This window comes from Psittacula echo, assembly GCF_963264785.1.
Source record: "Psittacula echo genome assembly, chromosome: 5".
NCBI lineage: Eukaryota > Metazoa > Chordata > Aves > Psittaciformes > Psittacidae > Psittacula > Psittacula echo.
The window spans coordinates 14,939,276-14,955,343 of record NC_137739.1 but is presented as its reverse complement, the minus strand read 5'-3'; positions in this window follow the sequence as shown (position 1 = coordinate 14,955,343).

Genomic DNA, 16,068 nt, shown 5'->3' with positions numbered 1-16,068 from the left:
GAGATATATATATATATGCCTATTTAATCATAAATCTGCGTTTGGGTTGCTTTTCTGGGTGTTGGATTAACATTGCTGTACTGTGCCTAGTTGATCCTGAACAGCACAGTCCTGAAGGAAATAAATATACTGAGCATTCACCACTGAAACCAATCCAGACTGGTTTTGCTCTTCTGAAATGTACCTGCCCCATTTGCTGACAGACTGTAACTTCCATTATTTGTCTTCTACACCACAGACAGTAAAACAGTTTGCCAGGATTTTAGTGGAAAAAAGGGAGCTTGTTTCCCATTATTTTTTGCTCTGCTATACAACTCCTATTGCAAGTGGCCACTTTAAACCTGTTCTGGAAACAGTTTATCACAGCCAGGCAACAGTGTGGTGTGAGTGTGTAGGTGCTGTAGGCAGAGGGCCATTATATTTCAGCTGCTGGCAAGCAGTTGATACTACATGACAGCAGGGAGGGAAACCTGATTAGAAATGATATTACTGGATAAAAGCCTGGTCTTTTTCCCAGGTTGAACAACCTCTTTTTAACTTGTAGAGGGCTCCACCTGAGTACTGCAAGGGTGCAGATGTCTCTGTGTCTCACTCCACAGTCTATAGGTTGTCTTCTGACACTTCACTATAAGCAAAGGCTGGAAGTGCCTTGCCTGGTGCTGGGAGGGTCCTCTCTGCCGCACCTCTCTGCCTAAATGCAAAAATGGTTTTGTCATGCTGGATAAAAGCTGCTGAGTCTTCCTCAGGAATCCCAGGTTGGAGGGATGTGACCTAAAGAAACATAAATGCTCTCTGGAAAATGTATTCTGGCAGAAGATTCAGCACATCCTGCAGATTACAAATTGTACCCAATTTTCCGTTTCAGCTGCCTGATTTTTTGTGCTGAAGCTGTTGATTTCTTCAACTGTCACGATTCAAAGAAACGTTTTCCATGCAAAAAGAAAAGTAGCAGTTGCAAGCATTTGAAGAGTGCTGAAATGCAGTGCTTTTCATGGCTACTTTCTATGTCATGCTCCATTGTTCAGTTTCCTACTATTGACTGATGTTAGTGATATGAGCCCTGATCTCACAAGGCCTTGTGTCAAGAAGGTTCAAAAGTTTTGGTGCAGCTTCAATTCTGAGCTACACAATAAAATAAAATCAAATGTGGTCATATCACAGACCTATAAGAGCAGTCCCTCTGCCCAAGGTACCTCTGCGATCGTGACCTGTTTAGAGTTTTCTTGTTGTCTCTGTCACTGCTTGAAATTTCAAAAGGATTGCAGAAACCGTGGTGTCTGTAGCTTTTCTTTCAGAATCTGCTGGTCCTCATGCTGGTGGTTGGAGGTTCAGAGCACAGGCATATACCTGCTGTGCTTTGTTTTCGACAAAATGTTCTGGCCCTGACGTGTTCAGCCCAGAGCTCTCTTGTACCCTTCCTTCCACAATACCAATGTTAACAAAACTTAAACAGCTGCAAAACTAGGAAAGAGAGAATTAAAAAATTTCACAATTAAGCCTCTAAATAAGGGGAACCATAACTCAAGTTATAACCACAACTCTCCTTACAGTGTTATCTGTCATGTGGGCATCTTTGTGCCTCTGAGCTGCCCTGGGCAGGAGCAACATAGCCCACAGGTAGGCAAGCACAAGCCTGGGAGGCACCACTCAGCTCTGTTAAACACCACAGGACAATGGGCCAAAGCTTGCAGAGCTCCATGGCACCTCTAGCAAGGCCTTACCAACTCACCTAACACTCCTCAATATCACTGCCCCAAAGCCAAGGGACAGGAACCTGCTGGCTCAGCTGATCCAGAAAGACCTTGTGTGTTAACTTGTTTACAGTTCATTTGGTTTTCTCCATCACTCTGCAAGTAACGTTTCCACAGTGGGAACTGTGGCCCCAACAGGCTCATTCACAGGACACAGTTTCTCATGGTGCTGTGAATAAATGTGTGAGAGTTTTCAGCACTTAATAGCATCAGCCACAAAACAGAAAGCTGTTCTCAGCCATAACCATATGGGAGGTGCCATGCTGCTTTAATAAGAACAGGGGAGAACAAGGCAATAACAGATTTACATCACTGTAAGAATCGGGAAAGGGAAGAGTAAAATATCTGACTTGCCATCATATGATGGGAATTTCCTTTCAAACTCTGACACAAAGACCCTGCCTTAGTTTAGAAAATTAGTTTGTTTTTATCTTCTTCCATTTCCCCCAATGAACCAAGGAATAACAACATCCTCCCTGTAAGTTCCCACAGCTTTGGTAATTTTCTGACCTGGGTGTCTGTGAGCATTTTGTCACATATTTCATTCTATCCATGCTTGAGTCATGCACATCATTCTTGGTTTTAAAGGAACTTGGAATTTAATGGGCAATACAGAGTATTACTGTATAACAGTGTGAAAATTGTAGAGTGCACAAACCACTAAACTAAAAGGTGCAAGCAATTACTGTCTGTAGAGGAATGTGTCATTTTTGGGGTGATGATTCATCAAAATAAAGGAGGAAAGTGAGGCTGGATCCAGCTCCCATTGAAGACAAAGCTCTCATTAAAGCCGAGAAGAAGCTCGGCTATTCTCACGCCTGTATAAAATCATGCCATCAGAATACCACAAAAGAGTTAATGGAAGGAAAAGTAAATAATTTACAGTATACCCACAACATTTAGTCTTTTAAATGCTAAATTTCCCCAGAAAAATGCAAGGAATAATCTTAATCATATATTTTGAAGAGATTAAAATACCAGTCTGAAATCAGTAGAAATAAACCAGCTGGGACAAAAGGAGCCTGCCTTCATTTCTGCTTAAAGAAAAGAAAGAAGCACATGAAAAAAACATGTGGGGGGGAAGAATACCCGTTCAAAGGAACATGAAACTCTTTTGACTGAAAGGGATGGAAGCTCCAAAGGCTGGAGTCCAGTTCTTCCTGGTTAAAAACCGGCTGGCTCAGAAAGGTTGAAGATATTTCTTTGAAAGCCAGTGGGTTTGATCAAAGGGATTGGGTAAGCAAAATATTAAGCCCTGCTTTATCTGCTTTCTTTGTATACCTGACATTGAATCACTGTCTTTTTTGCAGTAATGTTTAAAACCTGAATACCTAGCCATATTTAATCTTTTTCTAGCTCCCACCTGTCTGTCACCTGAGCACCTTACATCACCCCTCAGACAAGAAGGACTCTGAGACAGCAAGAAATTAAGCTCAGGAGCCCAGACAACCTCCATCCAAGACACACAAGTGTTGCTCCCCTTCTTTCTAGGGAGGAGGAGTTTGTTGGGACACTTCTTCCAGCCTCTCCTGCTATAAGACCATCAAGTAGATTGCAGGCACATTGAATTTTGGCTGTTCAACATGAGTGAGAAAATCTTCATAGAAATATTTTTTAAATGCCTGACATCTGGCATCAATTACATTTACCTACATTAATAAAAGATATTTCTCACTCACTGGGTACGGATATTTTTTAATCTTTTATACCGTCATCCAATAAGCCTGAAAACTGATAAAAAGCACATTCATGTGCAAATCAATCCTTTTTCATTTCCCTGCATTTTTTTCATCCTACTTCAATATTTTAAAAATCCAACCTCTTTCTGAGTTGTGTAAATCATTCCTTTTAGCATTGCTAACGACAAATGTACAGAAGTAAACTGTCAGCCACCGCAAAGGAGAAGATACGCATCAATAGGCTGAGCTGAGATTCAGAGGGTTGATAATGATGTATGGAGCCTTTCATGCTTTGACCATCCATTTGATTCTGCAGTGCCCAAAACTGATCTATAGTTACAGTCATGTGGTAATTACCTGGTTGTGATTATATGTGAATATATGATTGCTAGTCTCTGTTTTTCTCCAGCAGTGGAGCGCTATTCTGCTTGCTGGCGGTAACTCTCTTTTCTTTTGCTATCAATCAATCACAACCATTCAGTTAAAACTAATGAAATTATTTTACCTTTCTCCCAGGCTCTTTTCCTAAAAGGTCCATTTACCAATCCTGCTCAACATCTTTGTTGAAAACATCAACAGCGGGATCAGGTGCACCCTCAGCAAGTTTGCTGATGACACCAAGCTGTGTGGTTCAGTTGATAGCTGGAGGGAAGGAATGGGATCCAGAAGGACCTGGACAGGCTCGAGAGGTGGCCAATGCCAACCTCATGAAGTTCAACAAGGCCAAGTGCAAGGTCCTACAGCTGGGCTGGGACAATCTCAGGCACAGCTACAGGTTGGGCAGTGAAGTGATTCAGAGCAGCCCTGCAGAGAAGGACTTGGGGGTGCTGGTTGGTGAAAAACTTAACATGAGCCAGCAGCATGCGCTCGCAGCCCAGAAAGCCAACTGTATCCTGGGCTGCATCAAAAGGAGCGTGACCAGCAGGTCGAAGGAGGTGATCCTGCCCCTCTACTCTGCTCTCGTGAGACCTCACTTGGAGTATTGTGTGCAGTTCTGGTGTCCTCAACGTAAAAAGGGCTTGGAGCTGTTGGAGCAAGTCCAGAGGAGGGCCACGAGGATGATCAGGGGACTGGAGCACCTCCCATACAAAGACAGGCTGAAAAAGTTGGGGCTGTTCAGTCTGGAGAAGAGAAGGCTGCGTGGAGACCTCATAGAAGCCTTCCAGTATCTGAAGGCGGCCTACAAGGATGCTGGGGAGGGACTCTTCATTAAGGACTGTAGTGATAGGACAAGGGGTAATGGGTTTAAAATGAAACAGGGGAAGCTTAGATTAAATATAAGGAAGAAATTCTTTACTGTGAGGATGGTGAGGCACTGGAATGGGCTGCCCAGAGAAGCTGTGGCTGCCCCACCCCTGGCAGTGCTCAAGGCCAGGTTGGATGGAACTTAGAGCAACCTGTTCTTGCGGAAGGTGTTGCAACTAGATGACTTTAAGGTCCTTTCCAATGCGAACTGTTCTGTGATTCATGCCACTTTTAGAAAGTAATGCTTTACAATGATAGCTATCCATCTTCCAGCTCACTTCTACTGTTGTCCATTTTCATCCACTGTAACAGTGAATAAGAAGGAACTCCTTTAGTGGGAACTGGGAGGAAAAAAATCTTTGTGATTAGAGATAGTTTGTGCTTTCAGCTGTTGCAAGAGGGTCTGGTGACAAAAACACAAACAAATGGGAGATGGAGGTTTCCCAAGTTCTTTACACCCATCAGTTCCTAATATCCCACAGCAGCTCTATGCAGCCCTCATGGACCCTCTTTATATGGACAGAAAAAAGTTGTGGTCCAGCTTGTGTCTGCTGAGGTAGTTCAGGGTCAGGGGTTGCGTCATTGTTCCCTGGAAGCGCTCTACTTAGAAGGCAACCTTGTCCATCACTGTCCCTCCCTATTCCGTTCATCCCCCAGGGATGTTATCTGACTGACGCCTAATACTTCTCTGTCCACATTTTCTGAAGACTTTTACCATGTAACTGAAGCCATGTTGTAGTTCTGAGCGATTTGCTCAATTTTGACAGCTCAAAATGGAAAAGTCACAAAGGATATTTAGGTTTTTCACTCCCACTCCCTTTGCTCTTTTCCTTGGGAAACACAGCTTTTGAAGAACACGTAAATTGTCTTCTCACATTTTCTGCTAGTTGTAAATATATTTTTTTTTTCATTCTTTTATTTACCTGATCTTTGTTCAATGAAACCTACAAATGCACCAAAATGTTATTTGTTGGTCACTTCATCAGCTTAGAAAATATCCAGCAGCAGACAAACATAAAATGAAACAGCTACAGTGTAATTTTCTGATCAGCCTATTACACATTTCCTCATCTGAACAGTTTCATACCTCTGTTCTACTATGTCATCTGGCAACGTCATACATCTGAAAATTATATTCTTTCACCAGATAGAAAGCCTGTAGATCTCATTAAAACATTCATGATGAAATAACATTTTAGTCAATTGGTGACTTGCTATTACAATTAAATCTTTAATAACCACAATGCCATTACTGCAGGGTGAGAGAACTTAATGGACATGCAGTAATTTATGAATAAATACGAAGAACAGGAACATTGCAATAAGCTCAAAGCAGCTGAGGGCTTCTTCTGTGTAAATCAGAATTTGAGTACAGATAAGTCTGTAAAGAAATTTGGAGAGGAAATATAAAAAAAATGAAAAAAAAATCCAATTCAGTTGCAAACTAACAAGCTTAGTTTCCAACTTAGGTGCTGCAGGGAAAGCAGCTTAGAGTGCAAAATCCATCCAGAACTGTGGGTAACTCCCAGGTGCTCAGCCCTATCTCTGAGATTTGCCAGCTGTACCTCAGGTCACACAAATCTGGACTTACTTTCCCTACGTGAATGGCAATCACTGCCATGCAAACCCTACATATCCCAATCACAGCTAAGGAACTACCTATAGAATGCAAATTAAAGCAGCCACTGTGTATTTAAGGTAAAAGAAACACCAATCTGACTATCCTACTTGAAATAAAGATTTTCTAGACTACAGTCAGCATGTTCTGGAGCATGACAGTCCTTTAAATGTGTTTGAAAGGAATAGGGAAAACACAAAACAATGGTAACTTTCCCATGACAAAACCTAACGATTTCAACTGGGACCTGCCATATGGGAAAGCCCATGACTGATGCTTCTTCCGCAACTGTATTTCCTTATCTGCTACAAGAGTGACCTGAATTTAAACCATGAAATCATGAATGAACCCATTTCCTGGGTTTGATCAAAACCTCAATGAGTTCTGTAAAATTACTTCATTGACTCCTGGTGTTCAGCTCAGGCTTTTGGCAAGGGTGGTGCTAGGATATGTGCACAAACTGACTGATTCAACAGACTTAATGAAGAAAGACCCAGAAACACCCCATCCTGTCCCACCAACAACAAACACCCAAACAGAATTACTTTCCATTACTGTTTTCCATCAGAGTACAGATGGAATTTTTTTACACTATTACCCAGCATGTAGCTATCTGTATCTTAAATAGTAGCTTAAAAATCCCACTGTTTTTGTCTACTTTAGCTATTCACCACATCATAACGATTATAGATAATATCTACTCTCAAATTAACCATGGGTAACAATCAAATACTCTTTGGGAAATTCTCCAAGGACTATGGAAATCTCTAATTTCTACGTCAACAGAGGGCTTCGTATACTGGGTTAAGTCTGGAACGACCTGTTCCTAATTTGTTTCTCCAGATGAATATTTACTTGATTCACAGCCTGCTTCACAGGTGCTTTTACACATATTGTCATCAAGGAGCCTGGATACAAAAAGAGAAATTCCTATTTTGTTTTCAAACATGTTGCTAGTAAACCACTCAGTTATTTCACCTTCCAGTTCTGCTTTAAATAACAGATAGGGCTTAACCTTAGAAAGAGACATTCCTTTTGAGACTGGTATTTAGTTCCCAAGGAGCAATTGTTTGCCAGGGTATTAGCATGGGCGGGGGACTTTGCTATAAAAACGTTTATTGCATCTCTTCTAATGTTGAGTGGCAAGTTCCACTCTGAACACTGCTGGGTATTACAGCAGAAAAGCTGACAGTTTTAGTAGGAAGGCTGAGTAATAAAAATAAAAATATCAACAGGCATAGAAAGAGAAGTGACAAGGCACAAAATGCAAATACAATGGAACAGAGATCTTAAAGACAGATGGTGCCAGATTATCAGTGGCAGTCAGTGGAATTACTGTGTCTGCACCATCTGAGTCTGCCTGTCCCAGTGAATCCATATGCAAAGCCAGCCATATGCAATTGATTAATTCAGCTACTGCTATAAACTAGAAAAAAAATTGTTCCATTAAAACAGATATTTCAGTATCAGCTACAATCAGCAAATCTTCTTCTCTACTTTCCATTTGCCATGCATCCTTCTCCAGTAACTTCTTGGAATCTCCCAAGACATCTTAATTACTCACAGTGAGCAACTGCCACTGAGCTGTGGACAACACACTAAATCAGTTTAAAAGTACAGCAACTCACATACAACTTCTGTTGCTACAGATTACTGCATTAAAGATTATTAGTCACCCAGAAAATCCTGGAAGATAACATCATCATGGTCTAAATAGAGTATGAAATTGTAGGTTCAAATTTTATCACATTTCTTATTGGATTTGATTTACCATGAGACCCAGTGTAACTCTTGTCTTCTACACAGCTGTGTAGAAGTCTCAGAGACTGTTTGAGGAATGATTATAAACAGAGCTGTCAGAAGCCTGTCCCCACAGGGCCCTTCGTTTGTCCATACAATGACAATGTTAATACTCTATCTTCAACAGCTTTTTTTCCATAAGTGTGAACATGATTGGGAGCTCATATGAAGTCCAGACAGCCAGAAATTGTAGCCAGGTCCTGTGATGCCATTTACCCTTGTCATTACATGCTCAGCGGTTAAGAAGCAAAGATCCAGTTGCTAATTAAAGCAAGAGTTACCCTTAAAATAGATTAACATGTGCCTCAAGTTATCTCTGCTCCATGGCCTAATCCTGCTCCAGGGAATTCTGTGAAAGCTGTCTGATTCCACTGAAATCCTCTCCTGCCCAGACCATGGCAGCTGCACTAACACAGCTGAGGCTGGGATGCTCGTGCTATAAAAAAGTCAGGAGATAAATCAAGGTGATTTTCATTACTGATTTGAAGGAAACAGTCAGGTGCCATAAACTAAATACTGGGATGTCCTAGGCATGGCAAAGAAGGATTTGGCCTTATTTGAATAGGCATAAATGCAGTTTGGGGTTTGAATTTATAGTAAAATATAATAAAAGCTGAAATAGGGAAAGCAATGCCTTTTTAAGATTGGAACAGCTGTTATTCATCCTGACTCTCTGGATTTGTAATCAGATTTATCAATTTAATTTTATTTTTAGCAAGTTCTGTGACAGCACCTTTCTCAGGGCCAGAGACAGCTGAACTTGGTTTATTAATGCCCTAGGTGTTCCCTATACTTGATTAATGAAAATATCAATATATTACATGGAATTTAGCAAAAAACAGGAAATTGAGATTTTTTTAGAAGGTAGATACAGCTCTTAGACCATGTAGAGAAGACTACTGAAAATGCTAGGAGGAAAACCAGACCAAAGAAAGCTGAACTTGCCAAGAGAGATATATATGTGAAGACATGGATATCTGAAGAATAAACACTGTGTGCCTGTTAAGTTGGAAAATGAAGTCAGAAAATACTGCAGGCCATCTCCAGCAGTGTGTGCATTTCCCATGTGCTTGAGAAAGAGCTGGCAGTGTTTCAGGATTCCCAGAATATGTATCCACTAATCACATCCAAATAAGTGTGTCATGAACACATTTAAATCCGTCTATCTACGCAAGTGCTGTCTGCAAAGCCTTTCTGTTTAGGAGCAATGGGACTCCACTGGCTGGATTAGGTGGGGTTGATGAAGGAAGAGGAGCTCCTCCATGTCAGGAGTCATGATACCAAAGAGCAGCAGCGACCTCATACTAATTTCTCTTTAGTCACCACTGCTCTCTCATCTCATACTTTTTAGCTATTTGTTGTAAAAGGAGAAGCCAAGCTGCCCTGGTTCCAGTGACAGTCATCTACCCAATCCATTTTAAAAGTAAGAAGAACCACGACTTAAGAGCGAGGACCAGCAGCATGATGGTTACTTGCAGAAACTTGCTGTGGGTAGCACTTGTATGCAAGGGGATGACACAACTTCAGTCCATCACCCTACTATCTGCTCCAGAAGTCCCCGCTTAATCCAGTGGGACTTGCTCAAGTGCCTTTGAGCAAGTGAATCTTAGAACAGCACAGAGTTAGTCCCAATCCTCTGGTTGCTTGCTGCAGGACAATGCAGAATTTCCTCTTGGCAGTCACAGGACTTTCCTGGCAGAAGTGACAGGGAGAACAAAATGATCAGATGTTTCATGGTTCCTGGGATGGCAAAGTGAGCTAGGCAATGCTGCTTCAGAGTTACTGGCAATCCTCATGTGTGGTATATCACACTAAGTGCTACCCAAGAGCCTTGCAGCTTTGTCTCAGCTCTATCTTCCACTACAGCCATCAAAGCAGGAAATCATACAGCCTTAAGTGACTTATTCCAGCCCGTTAAGTTTAGCTACATTGATATCTATAGATATATTCTTAAAGTGTTATTATTGTAAAGAAAGGTCAGGGATTATGTTGTTAGGTGAAAAGTAATTCATACTGAAATACATAGCCAGAAAAAAGGAAAGTTCTATTCCGTTGTAGAATTTCCATAATGAAGCTAAAAATTCTCGTTAATAGTTGTGGGTCTGACACAAATAATATACCCTTGAAGTAAAAAATTCTTGTCAATATTTGTGGATCCAAACCAAACAATATGGTATTTATATGATACATATATTTACAGAAGAAATCCAGTCTCAAGGGGATGTCATGATTGTTAGGACGTTGAACTTTCCTCTTCCAAGTTCACACATTTGACCTTCCTTTGCAGCATACTAAATCAATGCATGCAAATCCCTTTTCACAGCTCCATTCCCATTTAAGCCAATGGCAAAACTCCCACTGAATCGAATGAGGGTGTAATTAAGCCTTTATATTTTAGCAAACTCCATGCAAGTAGCTCACAAACATATAGAATGAGTAAAACTTTGATCTGCAGGTGACACAAAACATAAAAAAAATATGCAAAATAAAAAAAAGGAAGCTTCACATATATTTTGGGCAAGTCTAATCTACCCTCTACTAATCCTGCTGATCCAATAAAGGGTTGTACAAAGTCTTGTTAAAGAAAGTCATCCCACGATCAGACCTGCCTCTGAACAAATATAATGCATACTTCTTTCAAACTCAGGATGACTGAACTGTAAAAAATAAGATTCTGGCCCCTTACTTCATTTTGACACTACCTCAACAGCAGATTGCTGTTTTGGAGATAAAAATGCCTGCTTAACGTGTGGCTGCACTAAGTCCAAAGAAGACAAGATAACTCCAGATTTACTTCTGCAGAGTCATTATGCAAGGTGGTTGTCCCCAGCAGTATGAAAAGTTAAATCTCAAGGATGCTGTCCCCTGAGGTTTCACAGGACTTAAATTTAAAGGCTTGTTTAGTATATTGAGGGGAAAAATAGCCAGTCCTAGTTTAATGAACCTGGCCAGCAAACAGCAGAACTGGAGGTTTTCCTACAGATTGTGCCCGACAGTACATGCGAGGCATAGGGAGAGAGGACAAGTACCCAGCAGTGACAGGATTTGTCAGAGGCATTAGAGAAATCATTTTTCCCCAAATCCATGGCTGAAAGCGGCAGGCATTTCAGGAAAAATCTGGTTTGCTGTGACTTGGAAACCACTACAAAACCCTTGCTTGCCAGGAGCACATGCAGGCTTGTAATCCTTTTGTAAGTATTAGTTTTGGAAAATGGCTTTAGAACATCTTTCAAATCTTTGAAAACTGAGCTTGAGCTTTGTAGGAGCCCTGGATGCCCTGCTCACCATCCTCTTCATTTCACCTCATTCGTTTGTCCCTCCCCTGCTGCAGTGGGGAGGTGGGATGCAACTCTCTCCTCAAAGCGAGCACAAGGCAATAAGCAGGAATAGGAGTTAAATGTTTCGCTAAAATGAAGGACTGAAAAGAAGAGCACAAGTAGAAGGAAGATGCTCCACTAACAGGGTTGCCTTCTTCAGATATGTCCCCTGAAGCACCAGTCTGCAGCTGGGGGCTGTGCAATGCACCCTGCTTTCTAGCCATGCACTGCCAACAGCAGGGCTTCCAGCCATGAAATCCCAAAGAATGACATCTTAACTTGGGAGTCTGAAAATCAGGGCAAATCTTTGTGCAAGCTAGAACTTGGCTTACCAGTGTTTTCTTTCTAAATCTATTTGTCTTTCAGTCAGGAAACAATTTTCTGGAGAGACAATTTGGCCATATATATGTAAAATCCTCCGTCAAGCCCTGGGGGACATTGTATATCCTAATGAGGAAAAAAACTCAGATGAAGGTGTGAAAGTATCACCTCTCAAGTGATGTTACAGGGTAAATACATTTTTAATTTATATATAACATATATAAGCATATATGTTTGCACATCTGGACACACATACATATGTACATTTATGCATGATTTATACATAAATGTAGGAAAACAATGTTGAGTTATACAGAGTAATTTTAGGCTGAAATCAACAGGTAGGAAAGCAAGGCAGTTGCCAGCAGAGTTAAAGGAGATGACAGAGGCAACAAAACCACTGGAAATCTCTCGGAGCTCTGCAAATTAACACCCACCACTGGAAGACTGATCACCAGATTTTGGGTCTAGATGAACATGAAGGTTCCCTAGCATGAAATTTGTGACACATGTTCAACAGCAGAGAGGAGCACAGGCACACAGCACCTACCTTTGCTCAGTGTGTGGCACACAGCAACCCCTGCTGCTGTTGGTAATGCCCACTCTTGGGAAGGATCCCACCAGTGGTGCAGGGCATGTGTCAGAAGCACCAGGCAAGCAGCAGCACTGTGATGCCTGCCTTCATTATACACAGATCTAGTAACCTACTTTGTCAAAAAGAGCACTGAATTCAGATGGCATGACTGGGGAACACAGCAGCAGCTCTCTGTCTTGTCCATCTTTGTACTGTCACTTTGCCCAGCAGAGATGCAGTGCAAGAAGGCAGGAAAAACTCTTTGTCTGCATGGTGCAGAGATCTCACTGCTGCTAAAGCCTTTGATTTATTCCTTGCATGAACATCAGCTTCTTTTCCTACTGCAGGACAACCTACTAGCAGAGTTGTGATCTCCTAGTTCTTTGCGTAACCTGCTGTGGTCATGCCTCTTGTGAAGCATGTCACAGTGGGGTAGAAGACAGGGATGCTCCTCTGAACATATCAGTTCAATTTAAATCAATCACTGCAATTTAAACATTTCACAGTGAGATCCTTGGCACAGGTTTTCGTGTGAATCAGTGCAGCATCACTGACTCCCATCAGCTACAGTTTGGGGCTACCTTATTTTAGAAGAGCTGAACAAGATGCTGGGAATTAGTATTTCCTAGTATACAAATAAAAGGAGCACACTCAAATGCTAGCACAGTGATTGCAAGGGAAATGACCCTGGAAGAACCTGGGGTCTTGCCTATGCAAGCTGATGACTGCTACGTATCTGTTTACAGATACAGCAGGCAGGCGTCACCATCCTTTGCTTTAAATGTCCAAAATACAGACATATACATATAATATGTTTGAACCTCTGCTCCCTTAAGTCAATGAAAAGAAATGAGACCTCATATTTAAGTCTTCTCTCTAGGATGAAATGATTTGCAACCTGACAGACAATGACTTTTAGGACAACCACAACGAAGCCTGAATATGAAATAGTCAAACTTAATTATAAGCACTGAAGAGCAAACAAGAGCATTTAAACACAAACACAAGCTTTCTCCCACAGTTTTATTTCCCAGTGACTCATACTGAAGGGATATTGTTTTCTTTCAGACATTAACTGTTGAGATACTAATAAACAAAATTTCTGGACCAAAGCATCCGTGCCAGTCAATGGACAGAACTTGTGAGCAAGCAACAAATTGCTCACTTCATCAGTCACACCTTTCATATTGCAAAAGAACATGCTGGCTGTTTCAGTGGCATGTCATACAGCTCACATCATTTTCAGCTTGTATACAAACTTGCAGATGGCCTTGCCAGGTCAGAGCAAACCCTTAGGCAGCTGCAGGTCTTTCCTCTGCCTATGGCCAACTTTACAAAGTTGGAGGAGCAGAGGGCTCTTTCGCCTGGGTCACTGAAGTGAAAAGTGTGCTCAAAACCCTTTTGGGGCTTCTGAGAAGTTGAAAATTCTCTAGAGAGGAGAAAATGTCTGCCTTGCAGGTGCCCTATCATGTGCTGCTGGGAGTTATTCTCTGAGAAGTTTTGGACTACGGTCCCTTTTCATTTTCCTTCTATCTGAAGATATTTATTTGAATTTCAACCAATTCCTGCACGTGCTAAACTACTGTACAGATTTATTATTTGCAAAATTTTTTTAACTAATTCTACTGTCCATATTTCATGTGATCAGCACAGTCAGAAGCTTATTTTACAGTAAACTGCTTACTGTTTACAGTAATCAAGTATTGAAGTGGTTGGAACTAGATAATCTTTAAAGTCCCTTTCAACTCAAACCATTCTATAATTTTGGTGTATAAAAGCTCTCTATAACATGCATCCTGTTAGATTCATAGGAAAAAGACCCTGCTGTGCATGGTAAACCCTTTTTGTTGTAATCAAGCATGAGTTCTAGCATTCCTAACACCACAGACCACATTTTCAGGAAGTGCTGTTCTGCATGGTTGTAACCTAGAATACAGCCCGCCAAACTGTGTTTCTATACATATGTTCTTTAATTTATGCTGATGATGCAGGAAGGAGGAAGGATCCCCTTCTGTGCCTCAAAGTCATGCATCAAGATTTTTTTTTCCCACATCTCTGCCTGCTTCAGATAGAAGGAAAGTTACCAGAAATGACTGCTAATCAGTTTTTCATGCAGTGTTTCTTCAGAACGAGTGATCCAGGACAGTTTTTGCCATCTGGCTTCCTGCTTGTGAAAATGCCCTTCCTGGATGACAGGCTAATTAGGTAATACAATAGTTTATCCTTCTAATGTGCTGATTTACTTAGTGAGGAAAACAATATGCTTGTGTATTTATTCATGTCATTTATGTAACTTTACAGCTACTCTGAAATAATTATGATAGTGAATTAGCATAAGTGTTGCATTTTGCAGCTCAGTGTCCCCTTTTGATTTCAGGAGGCAAAAAGAAGTGGGAGGATGCTTAAACTTCTGAGAATGGAACACACTCATAAACTGTAGCTCAGTTTATGAACTTCAGAGGTTAAGCATTAGCTACAAAAAACCTTTTAATTAAGATGGATCAAGCCTCTCCATTTAAACCCATTATCAAAATATACAGTCATCTCTGGCTAATGACTCAGTCTGAATTAGCCTTTCAAAAGAATTAAGGGAAAAGAATCAACACGTTGATGGTGTTTGAAGCACAAGTTGAGGTAATTGGATCAATGTGTTAGATGAAATCTTTTAATCTGTAAATCAGTGATCAAGAGCTACATGGCTGAAACTAGATGCAGTGGTTAATTATATTGAATTATTCTAAACAGGCAAGTACCCCACAGTAACAGTTTATCTGAAAACAGATTGGCTTATATTCACCTCACTTGAAAAAGGCAAAATGAGGGCTGAAATTCCTGTTGCATTCCCCTGTGAATTCAAGATGGATTTTATCCTTTAGCCTTTCCAAGGCTCATACATGAATATGTTGTGAAAACAAGACTTTTTGAGCAAGTCTCTTGGGAGTCCACCAGGAAGAGTTAATAAAACTTCTTTCTAGGTCTCTGGGATGGGGTCAGTTAACAGATAGGCTCTTTGCATTCATACTATAAACCTAAAGTTCAGCCAGTTCCTTAAATTGGGAATTTCATATAGTAGCACATTAGGAGAAATCCTGTCTCCTTCAGGGTAGTTTAACTGGACCTGTTTTAATATATAATGAAGCAGATTCCTCAAGATCCTGGCAAGATGAGATCCTGCATGTGTAGGTGTATAAGGACTGGTACATAGGAGCTCTCTGAGCACGTTTCCTAGCAGGATCAGTTGCTAAAAGGAGAAGTCACTCTCACTGGGTCCTTGTATTGGTCCCAATCTCTTGGCTGCTCCCTCTGTGGGTGAAAATCCCTTTGAAGCAAAGACTACTGTACTTTGGTTGGAAATTTCATTAATGGTCAGAGTTAATTTCTGTAATTAAGATATGACGAAACAAAAAACAACCAAGCATTTTTTTTTCCAACAAAGCGGTAACTTCAAAGCTATCCATACTCTTGAATGTAACCTGTAAAACCTCCCATCTTTTTATGTTCTCCAACTGCAAGTGGCTTTCCTCATGGACAGAGATGAAAGGACAAATGAAAGTGGCCACCAAAATTCAGCTTTGAAAAACAAAACCAAACCAACCAACCAACCAAAGAACTGTGTTCAAGAAGGAATCTTCTCTTTTATGGCTCCTGAAAACTGCAGAAATGCACAAAACGTTTCTGAATTTGGAGCTGTCCAAGAACAGTGTTAAACCCGCAAATAGAGGCTCTTAGCCAAAATGAAATAAAGAAAAAAGTCAAGTATGAA